The 26,536-nt window shown below is 16.8% G+C and overlaps 1 pseudogene; it reads left to right on the top strand.

The window, feature by feature from the left end:
- Window positions 1-819: 819 nt before the first annotated feature.
- On the top strand, window positions 820-26,409 carry LOC125290520 (annotated as a pseudogene).
- The last annotated feature ends 127 nt before the right edge of the window (window positions 26,410-26,536 follow it).

Here is a 26,536-nt window from a genome sequence, read left to right as displayed (position 1 = left end):
CAATTAATAAAATTATAGAAGGATGGGATAATAGATTATATATATACATATAATAAGAATATATTGGGTTATGGTAGTTATAATATTATTTTTAGATTAGAGATTAAATCAATGAATTATTTAGTTTATAATTTTAATAAATTAGAGGAATTTAATGAATGGAGTAAGGAAATGTTTAATATACTTTTTTTATTATTAAAAAATGATTATATTTAGATTAGGGAAAATATAGAATTAAATAGAATAATAGTTATAATAGGAAGATATAGAGAAAATTATGTCAAAATTTTATGGAAATTATTTAAGAAGAATGATTATACGTAGAAATTTTATTATCTTTTAATAAAATTTATATATCATAGAGTTTATTGTAGGATAAATAAGAGAATAATTTATTTAAATCCATTAAGTATAAAGGATTTAAAGTATAAATAGTATGGGGAAGAATATGATATATCTAATTTAGATTTTTTAGGTATTATTGATTATGATTTAGCTATTTAGTTGGATAAATTTAAAATTAAATAATTTTTCAAAAATTTAAAAAACAACTTTTCAAGTATTATTGAAATGAGTAGGGGAGAGATTAGAAAAAGAAAGAAATAATTATGGATATAAATATAAATAAATAATTAATAGATATTAATTTTAAATTTAAATTTAATTAATATATTTATTTTAGAGTTATTTTTCATATTTAAGAAAAATCGAAACACTAAAACTTTATTAGTTAGTGTAGAAAATCAATATTATTATATTAATTTTAAATAAGTTAATTTTTGTGTATTTATTTTTTATTATATGGGAATAAAAGAAATAGAAGAAGAAATAAAAAAAACATAGAAAAATAAAGCAACAGAGGGACATTTAGGATTATTAAAGGCTAAATTAGCTAAATTAAAAAAAGAATAGTTAGAACAATGTAGTGGAAGTAAGAAAGGAGGAGGATCAAAAAATACATTTGAAGTACCAAAATCAGGAAATTTAAGAATTGGATTAATAGGATTTCCTTGTGCAGGAAAATCTACATTATTTAATAAATTAACAAATAATAAATCTGAAACAGCTAGTTATGCTTTTACTACATTAACATGTATTCCTGGAATAATTAATTATAATAATTGTAAGATTTAGTTATTAGATTTACCAGGAATAATAGAGGGAGCAAGAGATAATAGAGGTAGAGGAAAATAGATTATTAATATAGCTAAAACATGTGATCTTATATTAATAATAGTAGATTCTTCTAATTATTAGATAAAAAAAGATATAGAATTATTAACTTATGAATTAGAAGAATTTGGTATAAGATTAAATAAGGAAAGACCTAATATTAATATTAGAAAAATAGATAAATAGTCTAATGTTACTATTCTTTCATAGTATAGAATGATTAGTAGAGAATTAAGAGATTAGATTTTAGCTATAGCAAGAGAATATAAATTACATAATAGTTGTATAGAAATTAAAGAGAAAGTATTTTCAATAGATGAAATAATAGATGCATTATGTAAGAATAGAGTATATGTACCTTGTTTATATATATTAAATAAAATAGATAAATTATTTGAAGATATAAAGTATATAGAAAAATATAAAGATAATAATGAATTTATATGTATAAGTGCAGAACATTCTACTAATTTAAATATGTTATTAGATAGAGTTTGAAATAATTTAGGTATAATTAGAGTATATACTAAGAAAAAAGGAGATAAAAATATTGATGATGAACCTATTTTATTATCTAAATTACAAAATCATGTATATAATTTAGCAGATAAAGTACATAGAACTATAAAGAATACTTTTAAATATGCTTTAGTATGGGGAAAATCTGTTAAACATCATCCTTAGAAAGTTGGACTTGAACACAAATTAATAGATCAAGATATAATTCAATTAATATTTTAATTATTTTTATAGTTTAGATTATAACAAAATATTAACTTCAATTGATAACAGAATATTGATTTAAGTAAATGTAGTGTTATGATTTAATCTATAAAAATAATTATTTATTTTTTAAATGAAAAATAAAACATTGTAAAAAGAATATTTATAATTGTTGGTAAAAGATAAATTCCTAATGTAGCAAAAATTATAATTGTTAAAAATGTTCAAAAATATTTTATAATTTTTGGTCCAAGTATACTTGCTATAAATGTCATTATATTTCCTGTATATTTAATCCTACCTTTTGGTTCTTCTAAAAATGGATTAGTATTAGGCGATGATCTTCCTGAACCTGCTGGTTTAGAAATAGCTTGTGAATTTGGTAATAATTCTATACTTAATTCTATATTAGATGAATTATTTGTATAATAAGGATGTGTTAAATCTGTTAATGTAAATTTATCTTTATCTTCTATTATAATAGATGTTGATTTCTAATTATCAAATGAATTATAAAATAATTTTTTTAATGATATATCAACTTCACATATACAATCTGATAGTTTTATAAACTACTAATCTCATATCTATAATTTTAATCTAGGCTCCATTGTTTTAGAATAAAATTTTTTATAGGGCATTTTTATATCTTTATATATAAATCTTCAATTAAAGTTTCCTTCTCCATACAATGCTCTTCTATGTATATCTGTAGACTATTTATAATTCTCTGTTTCATAACTTCCTAAAATTAATGTTCCTGTTACTCAAAAATCTCCTAAATCTGTTAAAGAATTTCTTATTGTTACATTTGTAATACCTCATATAATAACTCTTAATTCAAATAATAAAGGCTCTTTTAATGATATAGATTTATATATTGGTATTTTATCTATTTCTGTACATGGTATTAATTCTAATATCATTTTTAAATATCCTAAATTTGATCCTCCTGATATATGTTTTAATTTTTTATATTCTAATGGTTTTTTAGTAAATGATTGCCACATATTATTGAAATATCTAGATTCTATATCTATCATACATTGACATATTATATTTGTTCCTATAAAAAAATTAAGTTTTTCACCATCTCTTATAGAAATATTTAATTCTGTAGTTCCAGGTATCTTTGTTTTAAACTAAAATAACTAAAATACATTTATCTCATCTGAATGTAAATTACTTCCTTTAAGTAATATTTCAGACTTCTATATTTCTTCATTTAAACAAACCTATATAAATGGACTAACATATGTATTTCTTTTTCCTTTATTTTTTATCTATAACTATTTAATAGAAATAATATATAATCTAACTACAATACTTTCTACTTCAGATTCATATAAATTTTTCAATGTATTATTCTAATCCGATGTTACATTTATACATCCTTTAAATGTTCCTGTAGTTCTATAGTTTTTACTATGTTTTGTTTTTTTAACTGTATTTAAATAAAAATCTACATATATACACTTATCATACTCATATAATACATCATTTAATGATTTTTTAACTGTATCTCTATCTTTCATATAATCTTCTTTTTCCTCCTCATCACTTGATCCAATATATTCCGTAGAACTTTGAGATAATGTAGTAGAATCAGATTCATCTGTATTAGTTACTAAAGGATTTGATTTAATATAACTCATTTTATTCTTAGATTTATATAATCTATATAAAACATGATCTAATTTGATATTTGCATATCCTAATATTTTATGTGATAATCCTTTATATAAATTATCCCATATTATTAACTATATAACTGGTGTAAATATATTATTTACTGGATAATCTATTTCTATATTAAAATATTCATTAAAATTTGGTGAATTTGGTGTCGGTAATTTCTTAGGTGTTGTCTAAAAATCAATATTATTTGAAATTTTAAACTATATATATGGATTAACTACTCCCATAGTACTAACTAAATTCTTAACAGATAATGCTAATATCTCTACATGTACTCTATTATGTACTATTTCTATTTTCTTTTCTTCTAAATCAATCTAATTATCCGAATCCTTAACTAATAATAAAAACTATACTAATAACTCTCCTACTATACTATTATCTGATATATCAAATAATTTCTATCATTCTAATACTTTTTGAATATTAATAGTATTATAATATACATCATTAGGATCAAACTAACAATATCCTAATAATAATGTAGTAGTATTTTCAATTAATAAAACATCTATCATTCCACTATAATCTAATATAAATGGTAATTCTAATTCTATACTATATATACTATTTCATTCTGGAAATAATGACTACTATATTATATCGCTTCTTATTGTCTACTAATAAAATCTAACTAAAATATAACAATCAACCTTATCATATACAGTTAAATTTCTAGCTCCATATAATTTCATTTTAAAAATAAATATCATATTTCTTTTCTTATTATGTTTAATCTATTTATTAAAATTAATCTAACCCCAATTATTTTCATTTACTATATCTATATCAAGATTATATCCAAACGATACAATATTTAATTTATATTTTCTATGCATTATCTAATATTTAAATCCAAATTTTTCACATAATCCATTTTTATAAAAACGTATTAAAGGTTCCGACATATTATAATCATTTATACATATAGTATATTCATTTAAAATTTTCTCATCCTAATTACCATCTATAACTAAAACATCCTTAGATAATTCAAATTCATATTTTTTACCTTTATACATAATATACATATTCTTTATATCAAATTTTCCCTATAATTTAATATATATTTTAAAATTTTTAGTATTATATATAACCCTATCATCAACATATAATATAGGATCATTTACTATAACATTCCTTTCAGTATTTAAATGTTTTGAAATACTAATATTTATTAATGCTCCCCCTAATCATATCATATTGTTAGATAACGTAGATGAATACATTTTTTTAAATTTATAATATATAGGTAAATGGTTCCATCCATAATCAAGTAAATTTTTAAATTTAATTCTTTTATATCCTACCGGTCCATCCTTACAACATAAATAAATAAATAAATCTATATCATCAGATGATAATTTAAGTTTAATACTACTCTATCCACTACTATTTACTAACTTACCATATCTTGATAAATTATGTATAGATATAAAATCACTTTTTAATATATTTCTACCAATATAAACCTATATACAATACTTATCATAATTTCCTATTATTCCAAATATCTAATGTAATAATATTTCTATTTTATAAATTTCCTTTTTCGGCTCCTCAATCTCACCATTAAAATCACATATATTTTCTATTTTATCCTCATCTAATATGCTATATCTTAATAATAATCTCCCCGTATATGTTTCTCCTTTTTCTATTCCATCTATCTATTTCTTAATATAATATGAATTCAAATAATTTTTATATAATGGCGGACCATAAAAATATATTCAAAAATAATTCTTACTATTCTAATCTATTGTTAAATTTGCTGATGCTATCATAATATGTTTTAAATATGAATTGATCCATAACTATATTTTTATATTCTTATTACACATAGGCTATCTTATCTTCATACTCACACTCTAATTATAATTTATATTCTTATCCTTTATACATTTAGTCTTTATTTTTCTTCCATTGAATTTTATTTTAAGATAACATGGTAATACTACCGGTAACTATTCTAATTTTATTATATCAATCTATATAGTTTTATAACTTATCTAAAACATAGGCGGTATTAATATAGTATTATTATCTTTTTCTTCACACTATTCTAATACTTCCTCATCGTCTAAAAAATTAATTTCATCTTCCGGACCTATAATCATTACAGATAATTTTAAATATCCCTTAACAAAATCATTACTCACATTAGGTACATATATTACTATTCATTGATTTTTCATCATATGATTATCTAATGAATATATATACTATAAATCTAATTCATATACACCAATTAATTTCTATTTAAATCACTTACTGTTATCATATACTTCAATTAATATATTTGATCTTTTAAATTCCTATATACTAATATAATCAAATGTAAAATTTAAAAATTCATCATACACCGCATTAACTACACTTTTTTTATTTTTACTCTTCTAACTCTATCCCATTATAGTAACAACTATCGCTATAGTTCCTACTCCCCCTCCTGTTCTTATTTTCATATCTTTTGTCTCTATTAAATGTATTGTTATTTTATATTCTCCTGGCTTAATTACATATTCATTTTGTATTTTCTATTCATTAATATTTGAATTTTCTTCCTATTTATCCTTTCCTTCCACAATAGAAGATAAATTTTTACTAAAATTTTCATATCTCCCTTTGTTAGTATTTGTTTTATTTCCAATCTTATTTTTTATAAATGATTTAAATCCCATAATTCTTTATTTTTATTTTCCGTAAGTAATTTTTATAATAATATATTCAAAAATAAATAAAACCAAATCATAAAATTAAATTAATTAATGTCCAATACACATAATAATTTCTTACAAAACTCATTATAAATATCTAAAAATACCTTCGCTCTCTCCTAATGACTACTTATTTCACTATTGCTCATCTTCTTGAAATCATCTATTCTCTCATCATATACTTCCATACTCTCCATTGGTATATCATATATAGGATATGATACTCTCTATGCTAATGGTAATAATGATAAAAAATTAGGAATTTCCGCTAAACAATGACTATTCAAACATATGTTATTCATCATATCAATTTTATCTAATGTCTAAACAAAACTATTACATACTGTACTCTTTATTAACTCCATTCACATTCCCTAATGCTTTGTTGGCTTTCTTTCCTTCCCTACTATATTAAACATACTTATAATTATACCTAAAAATTTAGGTAATTCTTTATTAAATGGATATACATGCTTCTATGTAAAATGACTTATAACTTTATGCTATTCTGCCCATAATGGTAATAATCTTTCCATTGTATTAATAGTAGACTTACAATATGCATCTGCTGCTGTTGGTATAATAAAATAATCCGAATTAAGAAATATATTTTTGTTCATTTCTCCTATACTTGGTCCCATATCTACTATAACAATATCTGCATTATACTTAACCCCAGCTTCTTTAAATAATCCCCTTGTTGCTCCAGGTAAATTTTCAAATATAGGAAAATTTTCAGATGTACATAAATGATGCGATAATGAAATTTCAGATTCTAAACTTGCTAATTTTATATTTCCAGGTAATAAATATAAATTACCTGTTGATCCTTTGTTTTTAAAATATTCTTCATTAACTTTTATACATTCTACCATTATTTTAGTATCTTTATTTCCTAAAAATATATTCTATAAACAATTATATATATTTCCATTCTTTTTATCATTGTTAAAATTTAAATTCTTTCTTGCTTCCGGTATTGTTGCCTATGTTAAATTACACTATGGATCTGCATCTATCATAACTATATTAAGATTATATTTTAATACTAACATTCAACTTAAATGTAATACATTCGTTGTTTTAGATACCCCTCCTTTATGTGCAAAAAATGCTACAATTTTTCTCTTTTTTTCTTTTGTCATAAATATATGTTTAAGTTTAAATGATAAATATAATTTTAATATCCCAATACATATAATAAAAATTAATTAATTAAAAATATATTTTTTTAATATCGGATTAATAATATAATTTATAAAAATAACATATAAAATACTAATTATAAAATTGATAATTATAATATTTCTATCCTCTATCATATAACATATTCCTATAGGGTTTGGTTCCAAATCAAATATCATTCATGTATAATTAAGATTTTTAAAAATTCTATATCTTGTCTATTTTCTACTATAATTATACATAGGTGTATGCGAAATATGATAATGAACATATCCTCTTACACATTCTTTATTTATACACTTATTTCATGATCCTTCACAGTCATCATTAGTTTTACAATATTCTCCCTAAGGTAACTTATTAAAACTTGCTATAAAATTAAATATAAAAATAAAATCTTCTTTATATAAATTATTGTTTAAAATATTTTCTCATCCTTCTTTTTTCTTCTCATTTCTTATTTTCTATTCATCATATCTCTTAGTAAATCATTTTGCAGATAAATTATGCGTAGGTGATACATCTAATTCTCTAGAAATTTTACAATTTTTATCATATGTAAAACATATTAATAATTCCTCTATATTATATAAATAATTATCTATATTTCCTTCTCCTCCTATCATCTTATATAAAAAATTACTTAAAAATTTATAAACATTTTCTATATACTTATAATCTAATTTAACATGCTTATTATTGTCAAATATTGAACCATAATATTTATTACTTATAGTATCCTTATAAGAACTAAAAAATCCTCCCTTTAATTCTGGTATAAAATATTTTATAAAATAATATGCAGTAGATATTTCATTTTCCTAAATAATAAAATCTAATCCTTCTATATTAATATTTTTAATTATATTATTAAAATCATATTCTGTATTTAAATATAATTTATTTTCTTCATTTCCTATAATCTACGATAAATCTAAAAAATATTCTATATTTTCTATATTTATATTTTCATATGACATATCTTCATAATAATAATCATCCTTTAAACAAAATTTTCTTTTATCATAATAAATAGCTTGCATACAATTTTTTTCCTTTTCTAATTTTAAACTTTTTATAAAATTTGCTAATCCCATAAATGAATAATCATCCGCACTACTATAAAAAAATAATATTTCATACTTATCTAATGATTTTATTTTTTTTAATTTCTATATTGTTTTAAATAAATATAAAGATATTGTTAACTACGGTACTATAGTACTTATACTTTGACTCTAATATGGTATTATTAATGACTTAGTATTTAATTTAGAATATATTATTATTATTTTCTTATTTGAATCTACTACATTTATTAATTTAATCATTTTTGATTCTTTTTTTTGATCTAAAATTTGAATATTTTTTTCTTCTATTTTAGTTGTTACAACTCCTCATATAGAAATTCCTCCTATAAATTTTCCTATTTTATTCTAATTACGCATAATATTTTCTATTGTCAAATTAGAATTATTATTATACATATATTCATTCTCTAATTTTAAAAAAATAAAATGAATTGGTTTATGTTTAGATTTTTTAATAATTTTTCATTATATTTTCCCTAATTAATTATATTAATATTTTCTTTTTCATTAATAAAAATAAATGAAAAAGTGTACTATCTTTCAAATAAATTATCCTAATTTATATGTATTTTAAATATTTTTTTAGACCCATATAAACTATTTAAAAAATCTGTATTTCCATTTAAAAATGTCATAGGCTAAATATTATTATTTTCGTAAATATCTCTTTTAAAAAATATAATTATAACATTTTTATTTCCAAATAATTTTTCAAATAAAAAAATATTTTCTTTATTGAAATTAATATAATCTATTAATAAAGCAAAATCTTCTTTAATATTTATAAATTTATTAATCTAAGATATATCTTCTAAATAACGCAAAGTACCATATATTTTCTTATTTGTTTCTATACATCCATAAACATTGTCATTATTAAAATAAAAAGGACAATATGAAATATTTATTAATGTACTATATGTTTTTTTTATAAATTTTTTTCCTGTTATTATACAATTTAAATGAAAAATAAAAAAAATAAAAATAAACATTTATAATAATTTTGTGTAATAAATATAATTCTTTTTAACTTCAAACAATAAACTTTTAATTTCATTATAATTTTCTTTTTCATTATTAATTTTTTTTATAAATTCTTCATTTAATTTTAATAATTTTTTTGATTTTACGGTATACTAATTTATTTTTATCTCAATTATATAATCAGTATAAAAATGATCCGAATAATTAGAAGTAAAATAAATACAATTATCTATTAAATATTTGAATATACTAATAAATTCTTTATTTTTAATATTAATTATAATATCTGTTATAGGACTTATTAAAGAAAATTTAATAGGAATTTTTATTTTTGAATTTTCATAAAAAATAATTAATAAATAAATATAATTAATAAAATAATTTATTTTGTTATATAAAATAAAATTTTCTATTCTTTCTAATATCTAAATATAAAGATAAATTATTCAGTCTTTATTTTTAATTTTTTCAGGATGTATAATAAAAATAATATCTAAATTAATTTCTTTAATTAATGATATAATTTCTTCAAAATTATATTCTTTGTTTTTAATTTCATTTTCAAAATATAATAAAAATTTCATTTTATTTAATTAAAACACAATAACTTAAACTAAATTAGAATAATTTTTTGTAGTTATAAAAAATATATTTAAACCATAAAATGTAGAAATAATAATTTTTCCTATAAAACATAAAGATGTAAATAAAAAACTATATACACATAATGTTGCATATAATATTGTCTAAATTTTTTTATCAAAAAATTTATCTTGAAAACTTAACCAAATATTTTTATATTTTACAATTTCTAATTCTAAAAATAAAAAAAATAATACTATAGGAATTATAAATATAAATGTTCATATTCCAAAACTAATAAATATAAAATTTATTATAAAAAACTTAATAATAATATATTATATACCCTCTATATTTTATATTCTTTTTTGTTTCTTCATTATTAAATAAAAAGTTTAACATAATTTTATCTTCATTTGTATCTTGAGATGTAGTAGTTAATGCCTCTCTCATTTTGATTTGTAAATAAAACACTAAAAATTAAATCTCTTTAAAAAATAATATAATTAATATTTTTAATAAAATTATTATGAAACTTTATAAATTCTTTATTACTTTTATATCTAATAATTATTTCATATCAATTTTTTTCTTTTTTTTCAATATATTTACTTTCATTAATTATTTCTTTTATTAAATTCTTTATATAAAATAATTCTTCTTCTTTTATTAAAAAATAAATAAAATATTTTGAACTTGTTATAATAAAATTTATATTATTTTCTTTAATTTTATTTTTAAATTGTTTCTAAAAAATAATTATATATTTCTAACATAATAAACTTTCATCCTCTATTATTCTCTAAGTATTAGAAAATAAATTAATTTTTATATTTAAACAAATTTTAGAATTTTTTTGATATTTAAAAAAATATTCAAATAATTGAAAATAAATTTCTATATCTTTTATAATTTGATTAAAATATTTTTTATATCCTTCAACAAATCTTTCTATTGTAGATTCAATTTTATCATTAGAAATATTATATTTTTCTGAAATATTTTCTAATATTTTTTTATCCTCTAAACATTTTTTGATAGCTATATTACCAGAACAATAAAATATTCTATAAACATTATCAGAAGTTTTAATAAATTTATTAATTCTTATCATTTTTATTTCACTTGTTTTTTTAACATGAGTACCACAACAAGCTACTACATTTATATTACCTATTTTTACAATTCTTATTTTTTTACTAGTTATTAATGCTCCTACACCACCTTGATATAATTCAAATCCATATAAATTTTCAGCTTCAGCTTTAGGTAAAAAAGAAATATCGACATCTAAATCTTCAGAAATTATTTGATTACATCTTTCTTCTATTTTTTCTAAAATATCCTTAGTTAAATTTTTATAATGAGTAAATCCTAAATAAGCTTCTTCTGGTGTTTTCTTAACAGTAGATTGTCAAATATGATTACCTAATATTTCATATAATGCAGCAAATACAATATGTGTACTTGAATGATTATATCTTAATTGTTGTCTTCTTTCTTTATCTATTTTACAATAAATTTTTATATTAATTTCCGAAATATTTTTTTCTAATTTATGTAAAATATAATTTTTATATTTTAAACATTCAATAACTTTAATTTTATTATTATTAAAATAAATATAACCTGTATCAAACATCTATCCTCCACTTGTAGGATAAAAATGAGTTTTATCTAAAATAATAAAATTATTATTTGTATAAATAATAGTAGCTTCAAATTCATAAATATAAGAATTTTCATAATATAAAATTTCTGTTTCTTTTATATTTTCTAAATTTTCTAAAAAAATATTATTTTTTATTTCTTCTTCTTTTTTATAAGTTAAATACATTTCCGCTATTAATTTATTTATATTATAAGGACTTTTCTAATTTAATTCTTTTTCTAATTCTGTACAAGATATACCATAAGTAGTAATAGCTTTTATTCATTCATTTTCAGATAATATTTTATTTTGTTTTTTATATTTTTCTATATATTTTTTACTTTGAATTTTATTATTTTTATATAATTTTAATTCTTCTTGAATAATATCAAACATAGCAATAGAAATTTTTAAACTTTTTTTATCAAAATATAAATTTTTTATATCTTTATGAATTATTTCAGTTAAAATTTCTATATTAATAATTTGTTCTCAATTATTATTTTCTAAAATATAAAAAAATTTTCTTAAAATAAATCTTATATTATAAGAAGGTCCATTATTACTGGGTAAAGTTCCGTCACTAAATAATCAAATTAAAGTTTTTATAGTATCACAAATAGTAATTAAATCTTTAAATAAATAAATATAATATAAAGTATCTTTTGGTAAGTTATATTCATTTATTTTCTAAATTAAAAATTCTTCTCTATTTATATTATTTTCATCAGTATTAAAAATAGAAGTATAAGGCGCTATAAATTTAAAATATTTTTCATCAAATTCTTCTATAGATATAATATTTAATATTTTAATTAAATAATTTAATGGATTTTTAAATACACTATAATAAGAAGTTGTATCACCATTTAATAATCATGAAATTCTTTCTAAACCTATACCAACATCTATAGTTTGAGTATCTAATAATTTTAATTTATTTAAAATATTTTCATCATCATTATCCAAAATATAATACTACATAAAAACCATATTTCCCAATTCTAAACCATCAATAAAATATTCTAAAGATGGACCTAAATTTCCGCCACCTGCTCAAACATCTTCAATAAATATTATATCATAAGAATTTATTTTTAAAGCTTCAGTTAAAAAAGTATAATTGTATAATAAACATTTTTCTTTAAAATAAACAAATTTATTTTTAGATTTACAATTAAATACTTGAATTCCTAACATATAAAAAGAAGAATAATGTCTACCAGTAAATCCTATATTATCTAAATCATTAAATCTTATACAAGGTTGAAGCATTATTATAGGATTACAAGGAGGTTCTACTTCTCCATTTACTATATAAGGCTAAAAACAATAAATTCCGGCAGCAACAAAATCTGCATCTTCTCTTCATCTTTTAGCTATAACAGGATATCTATCAAGATAATTATGTTTTATGTCTATATTATTCTAAAAATGAGTTAAGAATAATTTAAAACATTCTTGAATGTTTATTTTTCTTCTAATTTTTTTGATAAAATTATATTTTTGCGTACAATTAGAATCTCCACAGATATTTCTATTCTATTGTTTAGTTCAGTAAAAGGCATTACAAGAAGGGCACTACTTTCTAATATATTCTAATTTCATTAATAAATTTACTGGATAATAATTTGAAGGATTTTTCTAAAATTCTTTTTTTACATTTTTTTTGATTTCATCTAGAACCATGATATTTACTTTCTTAATAATATCAATAATAAGGGATATAAATTATTTTTAACTTAAAATTTAATTAATTACGATATCTTCATCTGAATTATCTTTATTTATTTCATATTCCATAGGCATTTCATTTAAATCTTTATCTTTTTTTAATCAGACATAATCAGAAGTTTCTTCTTCATATATGATGTCATTTAAATATTTTTTAAATTTTTTTCTATGAACACCATTATATATCTATAATAATAAAATAACAATAGAAATTATTAAAATCATTATAGAAGAATAAAATAAACCACCAAAATGACCAGCCATAGTGTATTTATATGCATATAATGGTAGATAAATAGAGAGAAAAACAGAAAATAATATTAGAATAAAAATAGGAGAACAAAATCTTTTAAACATTATAATTTTTTTCTATTTTCTTGGTATATGTTGATAATAACATTTATAATCATATCATGACAATATAGTGCCTTGTAAAATGGGAAATATTGATAACAAAATTAATAAAAATAAAATAAATAAAATTGGATCAAATTTTTTATTTCTTCAAAATTTATATAAAGGAATAGATAAATCTGAAGTAGATTTTATTAACATATTAGTTGACAAAGTAATAAATCATAATATAGTAATAATTGAGTATAAAATAAATATTTTTTTCATTGTTTTATTTTTTAACTATTGTTTTAATTCTTTTTTAGTAACCATATTTTATAAAGTTTAGTTTAGTTTATATATATTTTGTGTTAGTAAAAAATAATTAATTAATAATTTGAAAAATATCTTCTATATTATCTATATTATCGTCAGAAGACAAACTTTCATCTGAAATTTTATTATTTAAAGAAAAATCTTTTTTTATTTTATTATTTTCTGTAATTTTAGAAAAATATAAAATTCTTAATTCTTTTTTAGTATTATTATCGAAATTATTTCAATTAAAAAATTTTAAGATAAAATCATGAGAAATAATATTTTGATTTAACAAATCTAAAATTACAGTATATGATTCATTAATATTATAATTTATACATAAATTTTTTAAGAAATAATTAATATTTGATTTATTTTTTAATATAAAATTAAAATAATGGGATAAATTTTTAATTTTTTTAAATTTTAAAAAATATTTTTCAAAAATTTTATCTAAAATAATATTTAATTTTAAAATATTATGATTATCATAAAATATATTAGATGAGTAATTATCTAATTCATTAATATAAAAGAAATAATTTAATTCTTTAAAGTTATTAAAAGGATTTTTTATATTTTTTTATACAATTTAAATTTAAAATATTTATATTTAATTTTTCTAATAAATTTATTAAATGTAGGATATTTGAAGAATCTATTATATATTGGAATAATTCTAAAATTAGGGTTAATGCTATGGGATTATCATAAGTATCATCTAATAAGATTAGAATATAATTAAGATTATTTTCATTTTTTAACAATTTTTTAATTTTTTTTAAATAATTTATTTTTATATAAGGAAAGATCAAGAGAATTATTTATTAAAATTAGATTTGATTTTTCTATTAATAAATTATTATTTAATTGTAATAGATTTAATAATTTTGTTAATTTTTCAGTATTTTCTATAATATTTTTTTGATTTAAATTTTTTTGAAGAGTAACAGTTGATTTTTCTTTGATATTTATTTAAATTTAAGTTATTATTGATAATAGTATCATTGGAAGTTATTTTATTTAAATATTGTTGTTTTAATTGGATTGAAGATTTTCTTTTTATTAAATTAATTTGTTTTTCATTTTGAGTATTTTGAGTATCTTTTTGTTGTATTTGTATGGATGATTTTCTTTTGAAATTAAAATTTATTGTTTTTACATCAGATTTTTTAGATTTTTCTTTTTCTTTATGTAAATTATCAGGATTTGGAGCAGAAGGGGGTAATTTTTCTTTTATATTATATTTTTTTATGAGATCAGATTTTAACTAAGATAAATCTAAAAACTTATTCTTTTTTTCTTTTTTCATAAACTTAAATGATAAAAATATTATTTTATTAAAAAGATATAAAATAATGTATAGTTTATATATATATATTAATAAAATAATAAAAATGATATTAATAAAAATCAGTTGTTATTTTTAAAATATTTTTTTAAAATAATAAAAATATACCGATAATAGAAAATTAAGATGGATATATTATTAATTAAATATTTTTATTATAACATTAAAAATAAAATATAGGATTTATAATTATACTTATATTTATTATTAATAATTTAGTTTATATTAATATAGAAGAGAAAGAAATTATAAAAAATTTAATTAATTTTATATTTTTTTAAAATTTATATATATTTTTTATATTAACATAAAATTAAAAAATAATTATGAAAAGAATAATAAGAGTATATATATTATAGATTATATATATTAATATATTTTCTCTTGATAAAACAGATGAAGAAAATATTTAGGATATAATTAATTTAATTTCACCTATTAGATTTAATTTAGAAGAATAGATTAAACATATAGAAAAAATAAAATTAATAATTAATGAAAATGAGATTAAAAGTGAAATATCTAAATATTTTATATAGCAAAAACCGGCATATCAAATAATTAAATTAATAAACAATATTATTGAAAAAATAGAAATTAAATTAAATTGGATAAAAAATAAAAAAAAGAAAAATAATATAGAAATAAAAAGTAAAATATTAAATACTGAAAAGATCGAATTAGAAAATAAAACAAATGAATTAACAAATATTACTAAAAAGAAGGATTATGAAAGAGAAATAAAAAAATATTTTGTTTTATTAAGTAGAATAAGATATAGTATAAATAATTTATTAAAAGAATTAGGAGCAAAAAGTATTATTGATAAAGATAATAAATTTTCATTTTGAATAAGAAGAGGTATAGAAATATTTATAATTTTATTTTTAATAATAGTTATTATAATAATATTTTATATATATAGAAAAAAAAATAAAAAATAGTATTTATAATTTTTATTAATAATATTTAATTTAAAGAAAGAAAAAAATTTATAATAAAATAATTCCGTATATTTTTATTTAATAAAAATATTAAAAATTCGAAAAATAAAAATAAATATTTAAATTTTAATACATAAAAATAAATATTTATTTATGAAAAAAATAATATTTGTATTTATAATGCAGATTATATTTATTAATATATTATGTGATGATGAAAAGAAAGGGGATATAAAAAAAACAATAGATTCTATTAAATTACAAATATTATCAATATTAAAAAATATTAAATAGATAAAGAAAATACCATTAACAATTGAAGATAATGAAATAAAGATAATTAATAAAATAAATGAATATTTTAATTTTACTAAAATAGGATATAAATTACATAAAGAATTCAAAAATATTTACAATTTAATTAATATTAATTCAAAAAGAGATATATTAAAATTTAAAAAAGATTTATTATTAGAATTAATTAATAAATATGAAGAAAAAATAAACGAATTATTAAAAGTTAAAACTAAAGTAGATTATGAAGAAAAAATAAACGAATTTTTTAGTTTATTAAAAAATATAGAAGATATTCTTAATGAATGATTAAAAGAATTAGGAATAGATATAAATAAATTAAATAAACTTTCAATTTGAACAAAAACAGGTATAGTAATAACAATAGTTTTATTATTAATAATAATTATTCTAATAATATATTTATATATAAAAAGAAATAATTTTAAAATAATAATTTTTATAAAATAAAATAAAATTTATTTAAAAAAAATAATTTTTATATTAAAATACTTAGTATATTTTTTTATTTAATAAAAATATTAAAAATAAAACTAAAAAAAAAATAAATATTTAAATTTTAATACATAAAAATAAATAATATTTTTATTTATAATGCAGATTATATTTATTAATATATTATGTGATGATGAAAAGAAAGGGGATATAAAAAACAATAGATTCTATTAAAATTACAAAATATTATCAATATTAAAAATATTAAATAGATAAAAAAATACCATTAACAATTGAAGATAATGAAATAAAGATAATTAATAAAATAAATGAATATTTTAATTTTACTAAAATGGGATATAAATTACATAAAGAATTCAAAATATTTACAATTTAATTAATATTAATTCAAAAGAGATATATTAAAATTTAAAAAGATTTATTATTAGAATTAATTAATAAATATGAAGAAAAAAAATAAACAATTATTAAAAGTTAAAACTAAAGTAGATTATGAAGAAAAAAATAAACGAATTTTTTAGTTTATTAAAAAATATAGAAGATATTCTTAATGAATGATTAAAAGAATTAGGAATAGATATAAATAAATTAAATAAACTTTCAATTTGAACAAAACAGGTATAGTAATAACAATAGTTTTATTATTAATAATAATTATTCTAATAATATATTTATATATAAAAAGAAATAATTTTAAAAATAATTAATTTTTATAAAATAAAATAAAATTTATTTATTAAAAAAATAATTTATATATTGTTTATACTTAGTATATTTATTAATATATTTTATAATAATAAAAGAAAATAAAACTATTAAATGATAATATAATAGCTTAAATTTAAAGAAATAAAAAATAATGAAATAAGAAATGAATTAAATAAATATTTTAATAATGAAAAATATATAAATGATTTTAAAACTAAATTATTAATTAAAAACTTCATAAATAAAATAAAAGGATTAAATAATACAATAAAACAAATTGAAATAATAGATAAATTATCAGAATTTACAAAAAAGAAAAAATATATTAATTATAGTAATAACTGAAAAAAATTATATTATAAAAGTAAAATATATTTAAATTTAATAAATAAAATAGAAAATGAATTGAATAACTTATTAGAAAAACTTAAAAAAAAGATTTTCATTATTAACAAAAATATTAATAATAATTGCTATAATAGTCTTATTAACGACAATTATTTTATTAATATATTATATATTAAGTAAATAAGATTAAAAATTTTATATATTTTTAATTAATAATTTTTATAATTAATATAATACAACACATAAAAATACTTTTATAATATTATTATATTATAAAAAATATTATAAAAATATTATAAAATAATAATAATAATAAAATATTATAAAAAATACTAATACTAATATTATTTTATTATTTTATTAACTCATTTTAATAAAATAAAAATATACATAAAAATATACCGTAATCATCATAATGATTATATTGATATTTTGTTATTATACCGAATATACACAAAAAATATAAAGAAAAATGTTTAGAAAAAATATATCAAAACAAGTATTATTATTATTCATAATAAATATTATATTCAATATATACTGTACAGAAGAAGATACTGATAGAGAAAAGCTAGAAAAAATAAAGAATGATATAAACTCAAAGAATAATACTTTGAAAACTATATTTGAAGAGTTATTAAAAGCTAAGGATGGTTTTATTATGACGAATAATACCTCTAATGAGGTTAAGTTTGATATTATAAAAGAAAAAGAATTTATTGGAGTTAATGCAGATTTCGACAATAATAATGATACTGCGAAGTCTTGATTTGGAAAATTTAATAAGGAATTTAAAGAAATTGCTGAGGAAATAAAAAAAATTGATAGTCTTGGTGAAAAATATTCCGAATTTAAAGGAAAAATAAAACAAAAAATATAGAGTACATCTGAAAAAATTGAAGAATTGAATGTAATAAGAACGAACGTTATAAATGATAATGATAATACTCAGTATAAAAAACCATAGATGTAGCCTTTTATTACGAAATTAAATGAGATAAAAAGTGAAATTGATAAAATAATAGATCTAATAAATAACCATACCCTAGATGGATGATCATGATGGCACTACTTATTAATAGTATTAGGAGTATTACTAGTTATAACACTATTGGGAATTTTTATTTTTTATTTTTATCATATAAATGATATCTATAAAAAATATAAATAAGTTAAGGTTATTTAAAAAAATAATAAATATTTGTTAGACAGTTAATATATTATCTGATATAAAGATAGATAAAGATAAATTTATTTTTAATATCATTAAACAACCTGGTAATAATGCATTATTAAAAATAATAATAGAAAGCTCTTTTTTTGATAATTATATTGTATATGAAGATATTCTTTTTAATATAAATTTACATGATCTTTATGATAAATTACTTTTTATTAATATTTTTAATGAAATTATAATAAATATTAATACTACTTATTTATCCTTTAAATTAATTTATAATAATGAAATAATAAAAAAATTTAATATTTCTATTTAGAGTATAAATTCTATTTCTAATTTTAAAATAAATGATAATTAGATTCATGAATTAATTATATTGGATTATTATTCTATATATAAAAAATTAGATAAATTAAAATTCTTTAATATAATAAAAATTATAAAAAATTCTAATAATTTATAGTTTATTTTATATGATTATATTGATAATAATTTTCATTTTAATTCAATTATTAATATATTAGATAAAGATATTTTAAATAGAAAAATTATAATAAAAAGTTAGACAAGTATATAGTTTTATACATCTTATTTATATTTAACTTTCTCTTTATTAAAATTATTAAAATCAAAAATATTATAGATAATAATAAGTAAAGATTGTATATGTTTATATATAGAAAATATGAATATAAATTTTTATTATTATATTCCATTATTAATAGAAATAGATACATAATTATAATTTTTATTTATTAACTATTATTATCTTTAAGATATTGTTTTAATCTAATATAATTACATAAGAATTCAAAATTTAAATAAAATAAAGTTATATTATATTAAAATAATATCTTAAAGATAATAATGATAAATAGAAATAATATTATTGAATCAAGTATACATTTATTATCTATTTGTTTAATATCTTCTACATTATCTGTAGTTTTTCCAATTCTTGTTATATTCTATTCCATATTAATTGCTGTATTCTATATTAAATTTTCTTGAGTATATAATTCTTTATTTATTTCTTTATTTTTATCCTATATTTTATTTAATTTTTCTTCAAAAATATCTAAATCATCTATAAAATTATCTGCTTCAAATTTTTCAATTATACTATTATATTTCTATTCTAAATCTGTTATTTCTTTTGTCTATTTTTTTGTTAAATTATTATCTTTCTATATAGTTATATATTTCTTTATTTTTTCTTGCAAAATAATTCTTTCATTTATATTTATTCCAGTTTTACTTAATTTTTCTATTCATTCCTAACATTTTATAGAATTTTTCTTATTATATTTTTTAACCATAATTTTTATGTAGTTAATTAGTTTTATATTATTCCGAATTAAAAAAATTAATTATTTAATAATTTAAAATCTCTTGTTAAATAATTATTACAATTAATATTTTCTTTATTTCTCTCCTTATAATAATTAATTAATAAAAAATTGAATTTATCTATCATATAAAATATATTTGGTATTATCTTTTTATTTTTCTTTATATTTTTTATAATATATTCTTTATTATTATTTCCATACTCCTATATAAATGATAAATATTTAAATATTCCCTATAATATTTTACCATTAAATACTTCATATAATTCTTCCTATATATCATCTTCAATATATATACTATTTTTTATAATATATAAAATATTATTTAATATATTTCTTATAATTATTAAAATATTATTTTCTATTATATTTATTAATAAAATCTATAATATTATATTTAATTTTTTAATAATTTTTTTAATAATTTTTTCTATTATTTTTATATATTCATTTTCTTTTTTAAATTTTTTTATTATTTTAATATTATTTATTATTTTCTTTATTTTATTTATATTTATTTTTTTTCTATCTTTTCTAATAAAATATTTATTAATTCTTCGCACTATCTATTTTTTATTAATTCTAATATTAATTTTTTCTATTCCTTTTCTTCTAATAATAATACATACTATTTTATTATATTATTTTCTATTATTTTTTCTATATTTATTGTTTTTATTATTTTATTTTTTGATAAATTAATTATATTCATTGCTATTATACTATGCTTAGATTTTTTATCTAATAATCATATTAATAAAGATAATTCTTCTATTATAATTTTTCCATCATCTAATTTCTTTATTATATTAAATATCTAACCATGTATCTTATATATATCTTTTATTTTACTTTCTTCTAATAAAATAATTTCTTTCATTTTTAACTAATATAATCTTAATATATTATCTAATAATTCTTTACATTTATTAATATATCCCTATTCTATATATAAATTTATTGTTTTTATTATATGTTTAAATATTTCTATATTTTTTTCCTTATTAAAAAAATCATTCTCTATTATAAAAACTATTATAAAGTTATAAAATTTAATAGTTTTATCATAAAATAAATAACTAAAATAATGTAATTCTTCTCCCTAATCTTTCATTATTATATAATATAATTCTATTCAATCTTTTCTTTTTATTAAATTAATATATAATATTTGCACTATCTTATTATATATTATAGAATTTTTTATTAATTTTAATTTTATTATTTCTATTAATTCATCCTTTATTTCTTTCATATAATAATATATATATAATATAATATTTTCATCATTTTCTTCTATATATTTATTTAAAATTTTATGCCCTATTTTATACCCTATTAAAATTTTTAATTCAAATATATAAATATTATTATAACTATACATATTGTTTACTATATAACTTAATACTTTATTCACTCTTTTACTTATTAATTTTCTATTTATTATTAAAAAATTTATTATTTTCTATATACATTTTCCCTTATTAAATATTATATTTATAAATTCTATAAAAAATTCTTCATTTTCTACTATTATTAATTTCTCCATATTTATTTTTTTATAAATTTTAAAAAATATTTTTTCCATAAAAAATATTATATTTTCATACTATTTTATATAAATGATAATTTTTAAATATTCCTATAATATAAAAATATTTCCCATATTATATACTAATCTATTCTATATTCCCTCTTTAATATAAATTCTTGAATATTCTATTTTTTCATATATATTTAATAAAATATTTTTTCCTATTTCTATCTATTTCATATCTAAAAAATAAAAACTTAATAAAACTAAACTTTCACATGTTTTACAATATACTATATCCTTATTTATATATAATTCTATTAATTCATATAATATTTTATAAAAATTATTTTCCTATAAAATTTCCTCTCTCTATATTATATCTCTAATACATATATAAATTTCCTCTTTATATAAACTAAATGAATAATTAATAAATTCCATTAATATCTATAATATAAATACATCGATCTATATTATTTTAATATACTAAAAAAACTATATTATCATATTTCTATTTCTCTATATTCCTAATATTATATTATTTAAATAAAAAATAATTTCCTTATTTTTACCATAATAATTCTATAATATACTAATATATTCTCCAATGTTTTCATTATTAATTAATATTACACTATAATATAAAAAATCCTCAATATTATCTCTTATATCATAAATATATTCTCATATATAAATAATTATCTCATTTAATCTCTTATACTTCTTATATGATATTATCTCTATTACTATCTTATATATCGTACTTATATTTTTTATTAATAATTTATTCACTAATCCTTCTCTAAATATTTCGATTATTATTTCCATATTAATTTTCTTTATTCTTTCCATTAAATTTATTATAAATTCTAAATATTTTTCATTATTATTATTTATTATAAATTTTATTATTTTATATTTTTCTTCATCATTTAATTTATTAATCTATATATAAATATCTTCAATATTAATCTAATTATCTCTCATATTATTTATTAATGCATCCATAATTTATTATTTATATACTTTTAACCCAAATAAAATTAATTAAAAAGAAAAAAATATATATTAAAAAATGAATAAAATAGAAAAAGAAAATAATTCATTTATAATAATAGAAACAATAAATTCTGTTTCAATCTATAATAATCACACTTATCATTTATATATTGAAATATTATTTGATGATCATAAAGATGCCATAGATTCATTACAAAATATTGAAAATTCCGTAAAACATAAACAATTAATTGAAAATTTCTTAAAAAATAAAAATTTAATTTTATTAACAACAAATAAAATTTTATCAAAATTATATAATTTACAATTGTTAAAATCATTTTCTTCTACTAAAATAATAAAATCAAATATTTTTATCTAGAATTAGAATTATGATAAAATTCTTTGTATTAGTCATATAATAGCAAAAAATACTATAAAATATAATAATGATTCTTCTACCGAAATATTAATATATAAAAATATGAAACTATATAATGATACTATAGTAGATATTAATACATATATTAATAGATTAAAAGAATGATATTCCTGATATTTTCCAGAATTATTCCAAATTGTTACAGATTATGAAATTTCTTTAAATATTATTTTAAAAATTGACGGAAATATTAATAATATTAATAAATTTACTAATAAAGATTTAAATATTAATGAAAATACTTATAATAAACTTATTAATTCTTCAGCTTCTTCCTTTGGGTGTTCATATTCTAATAAAGATATTGAACCTATATTGTCATTAGCTAATTAGATACTATTAATGATATATCATAAAAATAATATAGAAATTTATATAAAAAATAAAATTAATATAATTACTCCTAATCTTTCCTTATTATTAGGTGAAATGTTAACAGCTAAATTATTAACTCATATAGGCGGTTTAGATATTATAAGTAAAAAACCTTCTTCTACTATACAATTATTAGGTGCTGAAGCTGCTCTTTTTAAATCCTTAAAAAATAATACAAATACTCCAAAATATGGTATTTTATATAATTCACATTGAATAACTAAAATTTCAGATAATAATAAAAAAGGTAAATTAATTCGTCAATTAGCTGCTAAAATAGCTCTCTGTGCTAGATATGATTTTTTCTCAAATATTCAAAATAAAAAAATTTCTTTAGAATTAGGTAATAAATGTATCAATTAGTTAAACAATAATATTAATTAATTATTTTTTATAAAATCATAAATTTAATATAAAATTATATATTAATGAAAAAAGAAAGATTGGCAGTTATTCTTCCAGATAAATGTAAACCAACTAAATGTAATCTTGAATGTAAAAAAATATGTCCAGTTTCTGCTATTACAATACAAAAAATTGCAAAAATTAATAATAATTGTATAGGTTGCAGATTATGTATTAAAAAATGCCCATTTAAAGCAATAAAAATAGTGAATATTCCTAGTCCTATATAGAAACAATTAATACATTCTTATGGTCATAATAATTTTCATTTATATAAAATTCCAACTCCTAAACCTGGACAAATTCTTGGTCTTATAGGAAGAAATGGTATAGGTAAAACTTCTATTATGAAAATTTTATCTTCTACTCTTAAACCTAATTTAGGAAATAATAATATAGAATGAGATAATATTTTAAAATATTTTCAAGGTACAGAATTACACTCTTATTTCTCTAAAATATTAGAAAAATAGTTTACAGTTTCTATTAAACCACAATATATAGAAATATTCTTAAAAAAATTTAAAAATTTAAAAGATAAAAAATTAATTTCTGAAATAATTTTAAATAAAAATAAAGACAAAGAATATACTAATTTTATTATAAATCAATTAAATATTAATAATTTACTTAATAAATATGTTGATATACTTTCAGGTGGAGAATTATAGCGTGTACTTATAGCATTAGTATTATTATAGAATGCAAATGTTTTTATGTTCGATGAATTATCTTCTTATTTAGATGTTAAATAGAGATTAGTAGCATCTAAATTAATTAAAGATATATGTTAGAAGTATCCAAATAAGTATTTTATATGTATAGAACATGATTTATCTATTTTAGATTATTTAAGTGATTAGATATGTATATTATATGGTGAACCTAGTGTATATGGGTGTGTTACATAGCCTTATACTATAAAGTAGGGTATAAATATTTATTTAGATGGATATATACCAGGAGATAATATTAAATTTAGAGATAATAAAATAACATATAAAGATATTACTCAAGATAATTTTATTAATAAAAAACATAATGAAATAATAAAATATCCTAATATGAAAATAAAATTTGACAATTTTATTTTAAATATAAAAAATGGAAAATTTTCAACTTCTGAAATAATAGTACTTATGGGAGAAAATGGAACAGGAAAAAGTACACTTATTAAAGTATTAGCTAATAATATAGATAAAAAATATATAGAAATAGATGGAATTTGAGAAAATAATTTTAGTATTAGTTATAAAAAATAGTCAATTTATATAGAAGAAAAGGGAGAAGTAAGAAATTATTTATAGAATAGGATAAAATCATCATTATATGATAATTTTTTTCAAAAAGAAGTTATTGATTAGTTAGAAATAACTGGATTATTTAATAAAAATTTAGAAGAATTATCAGGAGGTGAATTATAGAGAGTAATGATAACATTATGTTTAGGTTAGAATAAAGATATATATTTAATAGATGAACCATCAGCATATTTAGATATAGAATAGAGAACAATTGTATCAAAAGTCATTAGAAGATTTATATTAAATAAGAAAAAAACATGTTTTATTGTAGAGCATGATTTTTTAATGGCAACATATTTAGCAGATAAGATGATAATATATGATGGTATACCGGGAGAAGAATGTTATAGTTATGAACCATAGAATATTAAAGATGCAATGAATAAATTTTTAAAAAAATTAAATATAACATTTAGAAGAGATAAAAATTATTTTAGACCAAGAATAAATAAGACTAATAGTTTATTGGATATAAAATAGAAAGAGTAGAATAATTATTTTTATACAGAAAAATAAATATTTTTATTATTATTTTAACACAAATATGTATTAGGATGCATCAGAATATGACAGAGGTGTAAATACATTTTCACCTGAAGGAAGAATATATTAGGTAGAGTATGCA

Source organism: Alosa alosa, unplaced genomic scaffold (genome assembly GCF_017589495.1).
Source record: "Alosa alosa isolate M-15738 ecotype Scorff River unplaced genomic scaffold, AALO_Geno_1.1 AALO_1.0_unplaced_6, whole genome shotgun sequence".
In the NCBI taxonomy this organism is placed as follows: domain Eukaryota; kingdom Metazoa; phylum Chordata; class Actinopteri; order Clupeiformes; family Clupeidae; genus Alosa; species Alosa alosa.
The sequence above is the reverse complement of the archived record's forward strand: the minus strand, read 5'-3'. Positions and strand labels throughout refer to the sequence as shown.